This window comes from Sciurus vulgaris (genome assembly GCF_902686455.1).
Source record: "Sciurus vulgaris genome assembly, chromosome: 6".
Taxonomy (NCBI): domain Eukaryota; kingdom Metazoa; phylum Chordata; class Mammalia; order Rodentia; family Sciuridae; genus Sciurus; species Sciurus vulgaris.
Window position 1 is genome coordinate 157,579,752 of NC_136466.1, and position 14,665 is coordinate 157,594,416.

Consider the following 14,665-nt stretch of genomic DNA (forward strand, 5'->3'; position numbering starts at 1 on the left):
ATGACAATATTGTTAACATCCTCAAAGAGCTATTTGGTTTAGGGGTCCATGTTGTCTGTACTGGGCACTGCCAATATTGATCTCCCCCTTAAAGAAAAGAATTTGGAAACCTATAGTGTCACTATGAGCCTATAAGGAGGAAACTGCAATACCCCAGATCTGCACTGCTAGAAGGGAAGATACATGAACAACATGAAAAAAACAAGGGAAGAAAATTATCCAACAAACCTAGATTCTATGTTAATAGAATCCAGTGACAATATGGTAGAAGAAATGTCAGAAAAGGAGTTCAGAATATACATAAATAAAATGATTCATGAAGCAAAGGATGAGATAACAAAGCAAATGCAGGCAATGAATGATAATACCAATAAGTAGTTGAAAGAGCAACTGCAGGAAGCAAAGGATCATTTCAACCAAGAGATTGTCTCAAAAAAACACAAATGGAAATCCTTGAAATGAAGGAAACAATAACTGAATATAAAACTCAATGGAAAGCATCACCAATAGACTAGACCACTTGGAAGACAGAAACTGAGACAATAAAGACAAAATATTTAATCTTGAAAATAAAGTTGCCCAAACAGAGAAGATGGTAAGAAATCATGAACAGAACCTCCAGGAACTATGGGACATCATGAAAAGACAAAATTTAAGATTTATTGGGATTGAGGAAGGCACAGAGATACAAACCAAAGGAATGAACAACCTATTCAATGAAATAATATCAGAAAATTTCCCAAACCTGAAGAATGAAATGGAAAATCAAACACAAGAGGCTTGCAGAACACCAAATGCACAAAATAACAACAGATCCACACCAAGGCACTTTATAATGAAAATGCCTAACATAAAAAATAAAGATAGGATTTTGAGGACTGTGAGAGAAAAGTATCAGATTACATATAGGGGAAACCAATATGGATATCAGCAGATTTCTCAGCCCAGACTCTAAAAGCTAGAAGGGCCTGAACACCATATTTCGAGCTCTGAAAGAACATGATTGCCAACCAAGAATCCTATACCCACCAAAATTAATCTTCAGATTTGAAAATGAAATAAAATCCTTCCATGATAAACAAAAGGTAAAAGAATTTACAAATAGAAAGCCTGCACTACAGAATATTCACATCAAAATATTCCATGAGGAGGAAATGAAAAACAACAATGTAGGTCAGCAAAGGGAGGAATTAACTTAAAGGAAAATCCGTTCAAAGGAGAAACCACTTCAAGTTAAAAACCAAAAATAAGCCCAAATGACTGGGAATGCAAATCATATCTCAATAATAACCCTGAATGTTAATGGCCTAAACTCAACAATCAAAAGACAAAGACTGGCATAATGGATTAAAAAGAAAGACCCAACAATATGCTGCCTGCAAGAGACTCATCTCATAGAAAAAAACGTCCACAGACTAAAGGTGAAAGGATGGGAAAAAACCTACCATGCACACAGACTCAGTAAAAAAGTGGGGGTTTCCATCCTTATTTCATAAAGTGGGCTTCAAGTCAAAGTTAGTCAGAAGGGGAAGGACATTTCATACTGCTTAAGGGGACCATAAGTCAGGAAGACATAATGATCATAAATATTTATGTCCCAAATAGTGGTGCATCCATGTCAAACAAAACTTTCTCAATGCCAGAAATCAAAAAGACCACAACACAATAATTCTGGGTGACTTTAACACACCACTGTCACCACTGGGTAGATCTTCCAAACAAAAACTAAGCAAAGAAACCATAGAACTCAATTACACAATCATTAACTTAGACTTAACAGATATACATAGAATATTTCATCAATCGACAAGCAAATTCACGTTCTTCTCAGCAGCACATTGATCCTTCTCTAAAATAGACCATATGTTATGCCACAAAGCAGTCCTTAGTAAATGCAAAAAAATAGAGATACTGCCTTGTGTTCTATCAGATCATAATGGAATGAAATTAGAAATCTATGACAAAATAAAAAACAGAAATTACTCCAACACCTTGAGACTAAATAATATGCTACTGAATGAAGCATGGATAACAAGAAGGAGATTAAAAAAATCAGGAAGGAGATTAAAAAAATTTCTTAGAGGTAAATGAGAGTGATGATACAATATATCAAAATCTCTGGGACACTATGAAAGAGATACTAAGAGGAAAATTCATTGCATGGAGCACATTCAAGAAAACAATGAAAAGTCAACAACTAAATGACCTAACATTACAGCTCAAAGCCCTAGAAAAAGAAGAACAGAATAACACCAAAAGTAGTAGAAGACAGGAAATAATTAAAATCGAGCTGAAATCAATGAAACCGAAACAAAAGAAACAATTGAAAAACTTGACAAAACAAAAAGTTGGTTCTTTGAAAAAATAAATAAAATTGATAAAACATCAGTCACGCCAACAAAGAGAAAGAGAAGACTCAAATTGCTAAAATTCATCATGAAAAAGGAAATATCATGACTGGACACTACTGAAATACAAAAGATTATTAGAAATTATTTTGAATATTTATACTCCAATAAAATAGAAAACTTCCAAAACATTAACAAATTTCTAGAGACATACGATCCACCCAAACTGAAGCAGGAGGACATATACAATTTAAACAGATCAACTGCAAGCAATGAAGTAGAAGACGCTCTCAAGAGCCTACCAACTAGGAAAAACCCAGGACCTGTTTGATTCTCAGTCAAATTCTACAAGAAATTCAAAGAAGAATTAATACCAATACTTCCCAAATTATTCCATGAAATAGAAAAGGAGGGAACCTTTCCAAACTCATTCTATGAGATTAACGTCACCCTGATACCAAAATCAGACAAAGACACATCAAGGAAAGAAAACTTCAGACCAATATTCCTCATGAACATAGATGCTAAAATTCTGGCAAATCACATACCAAAACATATTAAAAAGATAGCGGACCACAATCAGGTGGGGTCATCCCAGAGATGCAAGTTTGATTCAACATCTAGAAATCAATAAATGTAGTTCATCACATCAATAGACTTAAAGACATAAATCACATGGTTATCTCAATAGAGGCAGAAAAAGGATTTGACAAAATACAGCACCTCTTTATGTTCAAAACACTAGAAAAACTAGGAATAGTAGGAACATACCTCAACATTGTAAAAGCTGTCTATGCTAAACCCAAGGTCAACATCATTATAAGTGGAGAAAAAATGAAAGCATTCCCTCTAAAACTGGAACAAGACAGGGATGCCCTCTTTCACCACTTCTATTCAACATCGTCCTTGAAGCTCTAGCCAGAGCAATCAGGCAAAAGAAATTAAAGGGATACAAATAGGAAAAGAAAAACTAAAACTATCGCTATTTGCTGATGACATGATTCTATATTTAGAAAATCCCAAAAATTCCACCAAAATACTTCTAGAACTAATAAATGAATTCAGTAGCAGGATATAAAATCAATACCAATAAACCAAATGCATTTCTATGCATAAGTGACAAATTCACTGCAATACTACCCCATTCACAATAGCCTCAAAACAAAAAATAACATACTTGGGAATCAATCTAACAAAGGAGAGAAAGACCTCTACAATGAAAACTACAGAACACTAAAGAAATTGAAGAAGACCTTAGAAGATAGAAAGACCTCCCACGCTCCTGGAAAGTCAGAATTAATATTGTCAAAATGGTCATTCTTCCAAAAGTGTTATACTGATTTAATGTAATTCCTTTTAAATGCAAATCCCAAAGACATTATTCATAGAAAGAGAAATCATGAAATTCATTTGGAAAAATAAGAGACCCAGAATAACCAAGGCAATCCTTAGCAGAAGAGTGAAGCAGGAGGAATCATACTATCAGACCTTAAACTATACTAGCGAGCAATAGTAACAAAAACAGCATGGTAATGGCACCAAAATAAACATGTAGACCAAAAAAGTAGAAGACACAGAGACAAACCCACATAAATATCATTATCTCATACTAGACAAAGGCACCCAAAATATTCACTGAAGAAAAGATATCCTATTCAACACATGGTGCTGGGTAAACTGGAAATCCATATGTAACAAAATGAAATCAAACCTCTATCTCACCCTGCACAAAAGTCAACTCAAAGTGGATCAAAGACTTAGGCACTAGAACAGAGACCCTGTGCTTAATAGAAAAAAAAGTAGGGCCAATCTTCATCGTGTCAACCTAGGACCTGACTTCCTTAACAAGACTACTAAAGCACAAGAAATAAAATTAAGAATCAATAAATGGGATGGATTCAAACTAAAAAATTTCTCAGCAAAGGAAACAAACAATAACGTGAAGAGATAACCCACAGAATGGGGAAAAATCTTTACCACACACACCTCAGATAGAGAGCTAACCTCTAGGATATGTAAAGATCTCAAAAAACTTAACACCCAAAAAAATAAATAAATAAATAAATAAACCGAACAATAAATGGGCTAAGGAACTGAACAGACACTTCACAGAAGAAATGCAATTGATCCATAAACATATGAAAACATGTTCATCATCTTTTGCAATTAGAGAAGTGCAAATCAAAACTACTCTAAGATTTCATCTCCTGTCAGAATGGCAATTATCAAGAATACAAGCAATAATAAGTGCTGATGAGGATGTGGGGGAAAAGGTACACTCATACTTTGCTGGTGGGACTACAAATTGGTGCGACCACTCTGGAAAGTAGTATGGAGAATCATAAGAAAACTTGGAATGGAACCATTTAACAAAGGTATTCCACTCCTTGGATTATACCCGAAGAACTTTTAATCAGCATACTACAGTGATGCAGCCACGTTAATGTTCATAGCAGCTCAATTCAAATAACTAAACTATGGAACCATCCTATATGCCCTTCGACAGATGAATGGATAAAGAAAATATGGTACATATACACAATGGAATATTACTCAGCCTTAAAGAAGAATGAAATTATGGCATTTGCAGGTAAATGGATAAAACTAGAGAATATCATGCTAAGTGAAGTAAGCCAATTCCAAAAATCTAAAGGACAAATGTTTCTCTGATAAATGGATGCTGATCCATAGTGGGGGGTGGGTAGTGCAGAATGAAGGAAATTGGGATTATGCAGAGGGGAGTGAGAGGAGGAGTAGGTGGTAGTGATGGGAAAGATGGTAGGAAGATATTATTACCCTATATACATGTATGAAAAAAATGAAAAATTTAAATAAAAAGAGCTGAGGATATAACTCAGTGGTGTAGTGACCCTAGGTTCAATCTCCAGTACAAAAACAAACAAACAAAACCCTGTTCTTCCACTACTTCACAATAACCCACAAACTGACCCTCCTACCTGCAAATTTCAGGTCTTTTTCAAGATGAAGTACCATAATTATTACTGCATTTATTTCTTGGTCACTTAACATGTATAAGATACGCTACCTGTTTACTGAATTCCTACCTTATTTTTATGTGTCTGGGCCTTTGCTCTGTTTCTCACAAACCCTGTCTTCTGTATTGTGTGATTTTGCTTAGCAGGGTGATTTATTTAGGAACACATATATCACATCATAACAGAACTGACTGTACTTATACTTTTTATATTTAGAAAAAGTTCATCAAATTACAAAACAACAGCATACTATGGAGTTCTGTGTCACATAAGGAAATCCATTCTTGGAGCACATAAAATGTCATTTACTTAACTAAGAAAATTTGGTATATAATACATATCTTTAAACTAGATTTACAGCTTGAGCCTCAGCCATATTACACTCCAGTGCATACCCCTAAATGTCATCGCTTCTCGTTACTGAAGTGATTCCACTGCCACCTCTTTCCTAAAGTACCTCCTCAAGAATTAATACATATTATAAACAGTAAGGGTGGAATCCTGAAAATGAAGGCCTTGAAATGTATTTAATGTTACTTGATTATTAAATAACTTGATTACTTTGTGCTTAATGACTATAAAAGAGCTATTTGCAAATATCCCACCCTTGTATACTTGAAAAATTAGTTCTCATAATTACATATTCTCAGCAGAAGACTATTAAAAGGGCACCTACCCTGGTACAACTTATGTCACCATAAAAAAGTTTGCTTTTTTATCTTGGGAAAGGAAAGGGAACTATCAACTAAGCAACTGGCTTCTCTCTCTCTCTCTCTCTCTCTCTCTCTCTCTCTCTCTCTCTCTCTCTCTCTCTCTCTCTCTTTCTCTCTCTCTCTCTCTCTCTCAGAACTTAATAATATCTTGGTCAACATTTGGGTTGGTAGTGAACTCTACTGAAAACCAACAGAATCCCTTCACAAGGTTTTGCTCTTTGTTGTTGGTTTTAATTTGGAAGTTTTTTGTTGTTGTTGTTGTTGTTGTTTTTAGTTTTATTTTTATTTCACTTAGTAAAATACAATTTTTGTTCTAATGCTCAGTCAGATTAAGACAGGGAAAAAAATTATGAGCACGTTAGTTAAATCTCCAAAAGAAAAATATCTCCATGCTCCAATAGTCTTCTCCTTTCTATCTGAAAGGAGGATAGACTAAACAGAAAAAAAAAAAGGAAAGTAAAAACTGTCACCTTCTTTGCTTACTCCATCAACCAGAGTAGAACTAGGTTTTCCAGAAAAACATTACCAAAACCTTTTCCTGCATCCCAGCTTTTTGCCAAGCATTGGGCATGTATGGGTTTAAGTTCTCCTAGGCCTTGGGCTCACCATCTTGTCCTGACCAGAGTATCCATCATGCATGTGTCTTTGTTTGTACACCGTCATGGGCTTATGCCCTAATGTGCACCAAGGTAACCTCTTTGAATCAGTAGGTCAGTACCTCATCTCCATCCAGATGAACCAATATAGGTCACCTTCTCCCACTGGTTTCTCCTGCAACTGGAAAGTTCTTCCTATTCCCAATGACTTTTTGAAGATCTTGTCACCTCCACTGAAACTTTTCCATAATACCGCCTCACCCCTACTACAAAGAAGTGACTAAGATTTTCTCCTTTTTTTCACAGACTAAAAACTAATCATTGATGAAACTGAAAAAATAGAAAGCAAGATTAATTCTAAGAAGTTGTCATGTTTTGCAAGGTCACCTTAAAGACCTACGCCTGCAGGATCTGTCTAGAATTGGATGAGGTTTTTAGCCTATGTAAGGAAAGAATATCTTGATCCCGAGTGTGCTGGGTGAGTTACAGAAGAGTCAAAAAGAAAGTCCAAAAGGCTGGCATGTTGACTGGGCAACAGGCCTACTTACAGGAAACAGAATACTATAGTCCACTGCCATGATCTTTCTTTTTGAAACAGTGAAAACAGCAGACTCACTTAGCCTGTTGCCAATGAAGGCTGAAGTTCGTCAAACTAAAGTTATGATCTCAAGCCAAATCAGAACCTGGATCCCTTACAGGACTCCCTACACAAAGAGAAACTGTCCATGCTGAGAAGTCGAGGGTTCTGGTTCCTATGACAGAGCTTTTCCAAATGGATAAATTTATGTTCTGTGTACATCTATCAGCATCAGGGTCAATTAATATGAATCTGAACCTTAGAGATAGATGACTCTCAATTGCCTGGCAACATCAGGCTCCAGTCCTCTAAGACTGAATACCTGATAACTTTCTAAGGTACTGTTGCTCTGGCAGGTACCTTGAAGAAAAGAGATGCTCCAGAAAAAAACTGTCTTGAGGAAAAGGCAGTGTTGTATGTTGTTGGAATGAGTGTCTTTTCTTTTAGCAATGTCTAAATTCCCAACCGATCTATATTGCTACTAACCCACCTGGCTTCACAAAGGGCCATTTGAATCTTCTGCTATGGGAACACCTATTCATTATCATTACTGCCAGACCACGTTTGACCTCTCAGATGTCACATCTGAATTCAAATATAAAACTTACCCTACTTGGCATAAACGTCATGCCTACTTTGAGAGCCTTTGGGGCAACAGTCTCAGTTCTTTCTTTCTCACCTGATCTCCACTCCCTACCCTTTCAATAGAACTCTGCATAGGAAGGCTGGCCACACAGAAATAACCATGTTTAACATGGAATTCTCGAAGATGTGCAGCCTACCTGCCTTTGCTCATTGTAAGCACCAAAACATTGACTTGACTAATCATGGTTTGTGCTCCATCACATATCTGTCTAAGCAATATCTGTAGAACATTATGAATGTGGCAAGTAATTTGGATGGAAAGATTGGAACTGCACACTACCTGAAAACTATAGAGTGTACTATGCAAATAGCTATGGTAATAGAATGTATTCTGAGAACATATAGGAGAATCAAGTTCTTTCCAAGGAACTAGAGATTACTCCATGGGTGACACAATGTTCTAGAACATCTGTCCTGGACATTCCCAATGTTTCCCCCATTGTATTTATCCATTACCTCAATGGTGGGATGTTGGCCACTTGCTTCTTGAAGCTTATTAAAAAGCATTAGGCTTATTAATGTACCTGATCAAAATACCATTTTTGAAGACACTGTTTATCAATCGATGTTTATGGAAGGTTTTGCCTCCTTCAAAGATACCACCTCATAAAATGGCTTTGTCAGGATGCAGAGACCCATTTCTAAAACCAGATATTTTCTGCTCCTTTTCTTTATTCTTATTGACAGTAAGGTTTTATCCAGCTCAATCAACTCTCCTTTTTAGGATCATCACCCTTTCTGCCATATAGACAGAGTACTGGGTTGGGTGTGATGGTAAAATTAGGTGACAAGAGAAGTGTTGCCCTAAGTGAGCCTCCAGGATGTGAAGAGATAACTATGATTATAAAAACCACTTCTATCCACAAACAGGAAATAAGCTGTTCCTGAGTGATCAGTAACAGGCAATGCATCCATGGCAAAAGAGATCACTTTGAGGTTTCTTCAAGAAAGACAAGTTTGATTTGGACCTGGTAGTATGTATAGATTTTAAATAAGCAAAGGAACAAAGAAGAAGGAATAGCAGGGTGAGAAGTTCAGAGGGGTGGCATGGAAATGGTACACACCCGATGTGTTCAGGAAATGGTGAGGTAATAGACAGAATCCATTTGCTGGCAATCTCACCACCTGGACACAGACCCAGAATTTCCATGCCAGATGCATTACAGAGAAAGGTTCTGTGGAGATGATGGAGGGAGATTTCCCATGATACAGTCACCAGCACACAAATAGAGACCTCCGCTCAACTGTTCTCTTCTCGGGGAAGTTTTACTGCCAGAGAAACAAGTCTCTTCCTGAGACTGTGCCCCTTAGGACCTTCCCATCTACCTCCTCCCCACCCTCCCTTTGTTAGATGGGAGAGAGTCTCCCTCTTCCTCTTGCTATTTGAACATCTTCCTGAGGGTCCCTTCTCCCTTTGAGAGATTCATAAGAGCTCTTTTCGTGCAGCCTGCTATTCTGCTGCCAGCTGCTAAGAACATGGATGCTGTTTCTCTGTTATTCCATTAGTTAGTCAGGAAGAGTGCTTGCTTAGCAGAAGCGTGAGAAGTTAGGATGAAAAGTCAGATTTCACCCCAAAGGAGAGAGTCCTAGAGTTTAAACATCACTGACTACCAGTGAGACATTTATAAGCAGAGTGTTGACAAGATGAAGAGTTTGTATGAAAACTAATCTAGGGGTGGGGTTAGCTCCACTGACTCTTGACTTGTGTATTTAATCCACAGGGTCCTGGGCTCAGAAGTGTCTGACACAGAGTTTAACGCTCTGCTCTAGCCAACTTGAAATTCTCAACAATATTTTAGTTATTATTATTTTTTTATTTTTTACTGACTGCATTTTGATTCACTGTACACAAATGGGGTACATCATTTCATTTCTATGGTTGTCCACAATATATTCATACCATTCGTGTTATCATACATGTACATAGGGTAGGGCTGTCTGTCTCATTCCACAGTTTACAATATTTTTAATGACAGTTCTAGGTCTTCATTATGCAGTGAGTCTCTCAAATTATGTAGCTGGTCTCCCCCGAATCAAACCAATGCCCAGCTTCTGGCAAAACACCTGCTAGAAATATTTTTTAAAGTAATTTGTGCAAAAGACATTTAAAAGGGAAGACATCAAAATCCAGGGGTCTTCTCCTAGGGTCCCAGTATTGGAGAATAAGGCTTGAACTAGGGGAGACCCTGTAGAGTAGTGATCAACTCACAGGACTCAGAGTCCAAAGATGTGAGTTCTGTAGCCCAGTCTCTCACTCCAACCAAAGTTAACTACCTGAGCTTCACTTTCCTCCTAGTTATTAAAATTGACCTCCAGATTCTTTGGAAACTTGTCTAGTAACATGTGAGTATATTTTTCAAGAGTAAAAGATAACTGTGGGAGATATTGCAAGGAAAAACTAGTCATTTGGGAGCATGTGGAAGTTGAGAAATAAGGAACTGGAGCCCACAGGAAAGGGAAAGGGAGGGTGCAGAAGGAATGATTTGCCCATAAGGAGCTAAATAAAGACAAGACCAAATCCTGCCTGAGTGACTGACTCCACCCAAGAAAAGTCTTTCCATTTCAAAATGGCCTTGAAGTTGGCAAAGGGTCCATTTCTCCCTTGAATCTTTGTTAGCTTCCAAAAGGCCTTGAAGGAGATGATACATATTAATATGTTTGGTGAAAACATCTAGTAGAGTAGGTATTGAATTTGGTCTGTGGCAGGGGAGCCACGTGCCCTACTGAAGCACACTGTGTATTGACAGAATGTTGTGAATCCTGCCTGGCCTTTGTTACTTATATCAAAAGAAATTTACCGGCTATGTTAAATAGGCTGCTGATGGCAGCTGGATTATAAATAGACAGTTCCCAGTCTGAAATGTAATCAGATCCTGATGTTACAGTATTGTGTTGGTCTCAAAATACACACAACTACCAGTCTATTGCTGGTACTACTGATCTTGTTAGTATTTTGCATAGTTGTTTCATAAATTACCACTAAGTTTATTTTAATCTATCACTAATAAAATTCATTAAAATAAAAATCATTAGTTTTATATAATCTTGAATCAAACCTCAAAAGTATAAATGTACCTGTAAATAGATAAATAAAAATTAAAAAAATAAAGTAACTGTAGTCTATTAAACCATCAATTAAGAAATGTCCCAGGTAATCAATTAGTATTTTTTTCTGCATACCAGTGTAATGTCATTTCCAATCTTAAAACAAACAGGAATTCTGTATTCCTTCTGGATCTGCAGTCCTATATTTCCTACCAGACCATCTGGACACCACTCACTGTTTAGTTCTAATGGACTTACTGCCTACTCACCTATTTATGCCCTTTTCTGTTGGTTCAATTATTTATTTGACTTAAAAGGATTCTCTATTTTGGAACCATTCAAAATGTTCTAATTCTATTTCTTTCTACATCTTCATCATTAGAATCAATGTAGATGGGAGATTCAAGATCAGGATTGCAGAATGTAATTCGTCAGATTACTTTCTTGAAATTAAAATTTCCTTTGTCCATCAACACAGAGAGAGGTTGATCCTTCTCCAATTTTATCCTTTCTCTTTTCTTGCCATAGAGCCTTAGCAGGTCTAAACAAAAGGCATGTTATTTTGGTGTTCTTGATGACATTATTTTTCACAAAGGTACTCTCTTTAAAACTGAACTTAGTTTGCAAAATCTACTTCTTTCAAATAACTGAAAAATAACTTAGAGGCTGAGAACAGGTGAGTATGTCAATAAATGGGGTGACTTCAAATGTCAGGAAGATTTCTAACCTTCCCTTCCACAACTTCCTAATCTTCACCCTTGTTCCTATTCTTTTAATAAAGGGAAAAGCATTTACTCAACATTTTCAACTGCCCAGTAAAGGATATTATAGTGCCTGTAGTTCGCATTGGAGAGATTATGAGATACATCTATGGCACATGTGGTTGCTAGTCCCATCCCGGTGGCCTAGATTCAAATGCACCTACCATGAAGGAGTTAAATGGTACTTTTAGGGTGCAATAAAAAATCAATTCCGTCCTCAGAATCAATATAAAATTGAGTTTATATCAAGCATATGCTGTTGTGGTATTTGCCACTGTAACACACGACTCTGAGGTCTCATCCTTACACAGAAGATGCAGGGCCCAGCCTTGACCAGGAATGACCAGCTTCATTATGGAAACTTCAAGATTCACCAAGCTCATCATAGACCACAATCCAAAGATAACAATGTATGTGCTTAGTTCTGTAGCCTCAAACCCAAAAGGACAACAATATGACTTAATGTTTTATATACTACTGTAAGTGTGCCACCACTAAACAACAAAATCTTCATGAAGCAGAAAATAGATGCCCTTTAATTTCAGCTTTGAAAGGTAACAGAATATCTGATCTCCAGAGTAGGGAATGTCTACCTCAGGAGTACACAGTGATTGATGGGACCAGGAGTCTAAAACTTAAAATTTATATTTTTATATTCATCTTGACATTTTAAAATTGTGTTGACTGTGTTTCTTTTCTAACATACATAGTAATGCATGTATATAATTTATAGTTATATGCACATTTGTGAGATTATAAATATATATGCTTATAAGTTTGGGAAAAACTTATAAACAAGGATAGAGTTCTTTGAAGTACACTTCTTTTCCCATCAAAACTGAAGACGTTTACAAATTCCTTCCCATCATGATATCTAAAGACATTTCTCTCCTCAGAGAAAAGTAGTCTGCATTTGTTTTTAATTTTTTTTAGAACAATTGTCAGAGGAGAATATTACACACTGGAGAAAAATAATACTACTGGCTCTGCACAAAATTTCAAATTGATTCTCAGGGATCTGTTTCCATAAGAACTAACCCAGTCCTGCATTAGCAGCATTGATCCATTCATGAGGGCAGAGCTCTCCTGGCCTAATCATCTGTTAAGAGTCCCACTTCTTAAAACTATCAAAATGACAATTCAATTTAACTTAATTTTGGAGAGAACTTTCAAACCATAGCAGTGTGAACTTACATTGTTGAAACCAAGTTGGTAATTAATTTGGCAGTATCTAGTAAAATTGAAGATACATTCATGTGCCTCCAACTCAATAATTTGTGTATACAAAATCTTTCTTCAGACTCACAAATATACAGATAGTTCTCTATTGCAGCATTGTCTGTAAGAGCAAAAGAGAAAAATAAAGAGAAAAAGAGAAAAATGTGGAACACCCATCAAAAAAATTTTTATTTGAATTGAAAAATAAAACTAATAGATCGATACAAAAATAGTTAATGGAAAACTCAACTTTGTAAATGAAGAATGGATGCTGGAGCTGCAGTGGGGACCAAACTTTGCATCATAACCAGAGAAAGAATAGGTTGCTCTCAGGATAAATAATGATGCAAGGAAACTACCAGAATGGAAAATAGAACATAGAATGTAGATGTAAACCAAGTATATCAGGTGATGATACAAATGGGTAAAACAAAGTGAAATAGGACCAAAGTCAAACCAATGTAAAAATTCTGTAGTAGCCGCCATTTTTCTTGGGGGTGCTTGTGGCTGACCTAATGATACTGCTGCTGAGATGGGGCAGAGCCACAGTTCCTGCTCAACCTGCCTTCTCTCTTGGCAGTTTAGGTTCAGCATTCGTATTTCATTTTCAAGTGAATATCAGTTCTTATGAAAAAACTTTGACTAATTTAGAAGAAATTTCAAGTGTAATTGAAGAGACTTCAGCCAGTTGGGTCTAAGTTGTCTTGGAGTCACATTCACGTACCCACAAGGTGAGTGGCACTTTTGAGTGAATCCTTTCTGAAAATGGTCCATTAATATGAGATAGTGAGCCAACTCCTTGGAGAACAGCCACATAACTTGATGAAACGGGATTTCAAAAGACATTCCGCCCCCTGTGTCGTTCTGCCTTCTGTGACACTCAGCTGGTGTGTGTGCTATTCGTTTCTGTCACATTTCAGGGCAACAGAGCCAGGCTCATCTCATTTCATCATTTCTCTACCACTGAAACCAAGGTGGGCAAACCCGTGGGCTCGCGGGCCAGGCTGGCCACTGTCTGTTTTTTATGAATCGTTGTACATTTTTACACCATTGGGAAAAAAAAATATCAGAACAACCATGTGCCATGAATCACGAATCCTACATGAAATTCAAGTTTTAGCACTCATAGAAGGAGTTTTACTTAAATGCAACAAACTCAGTCTTTTACATAGTCTTTGTGGCTCCATTTGCACAACAATGCCAAAAGTCAAATAGTTTTAGCACAGACTTATTGTCCCCAAATTCTAGAATATTCACTCTCTTTCCCTTAACAGAAAAAGCACTCTGACAACATGTGTAAGTGGTCCAAAGTCTGGGACTGCCATTTGTCGACTTCTACTGAAAAATCAGACTGCACTTACCTCTCCAAAATCTACTTGATTCTTCTAGTAATTTTCAAAGGAGATAAATCTTGAATGGTTTTACTCTGATGAGGACAGAAAAGAAAAGGAGATTTATCTTATGTATCTGGAACCGTTCTAATTGTCTACATGGATCACTTGTTCTAATGTCTGTCTTTACCTTAATTAATTTTAGTAGGTAATTGAGGTTGCTATTTCATTACACAATTGTACCACCCTCGGCAGCACTTTATCTGAGCAAATACAACCTCAGTTGCATCTGAGCCAGACTTGCTGATTTAAGTCTTATCGAAATGAGATTCTGAACATGATAAAAGGGAATTAAATTGGCAGTGGAGACCTCTTCCCTCCCTCTGAATGCTGGCACCCCAGCCCTCTCCCAAAGTGTCTATCTGATTGCTATTT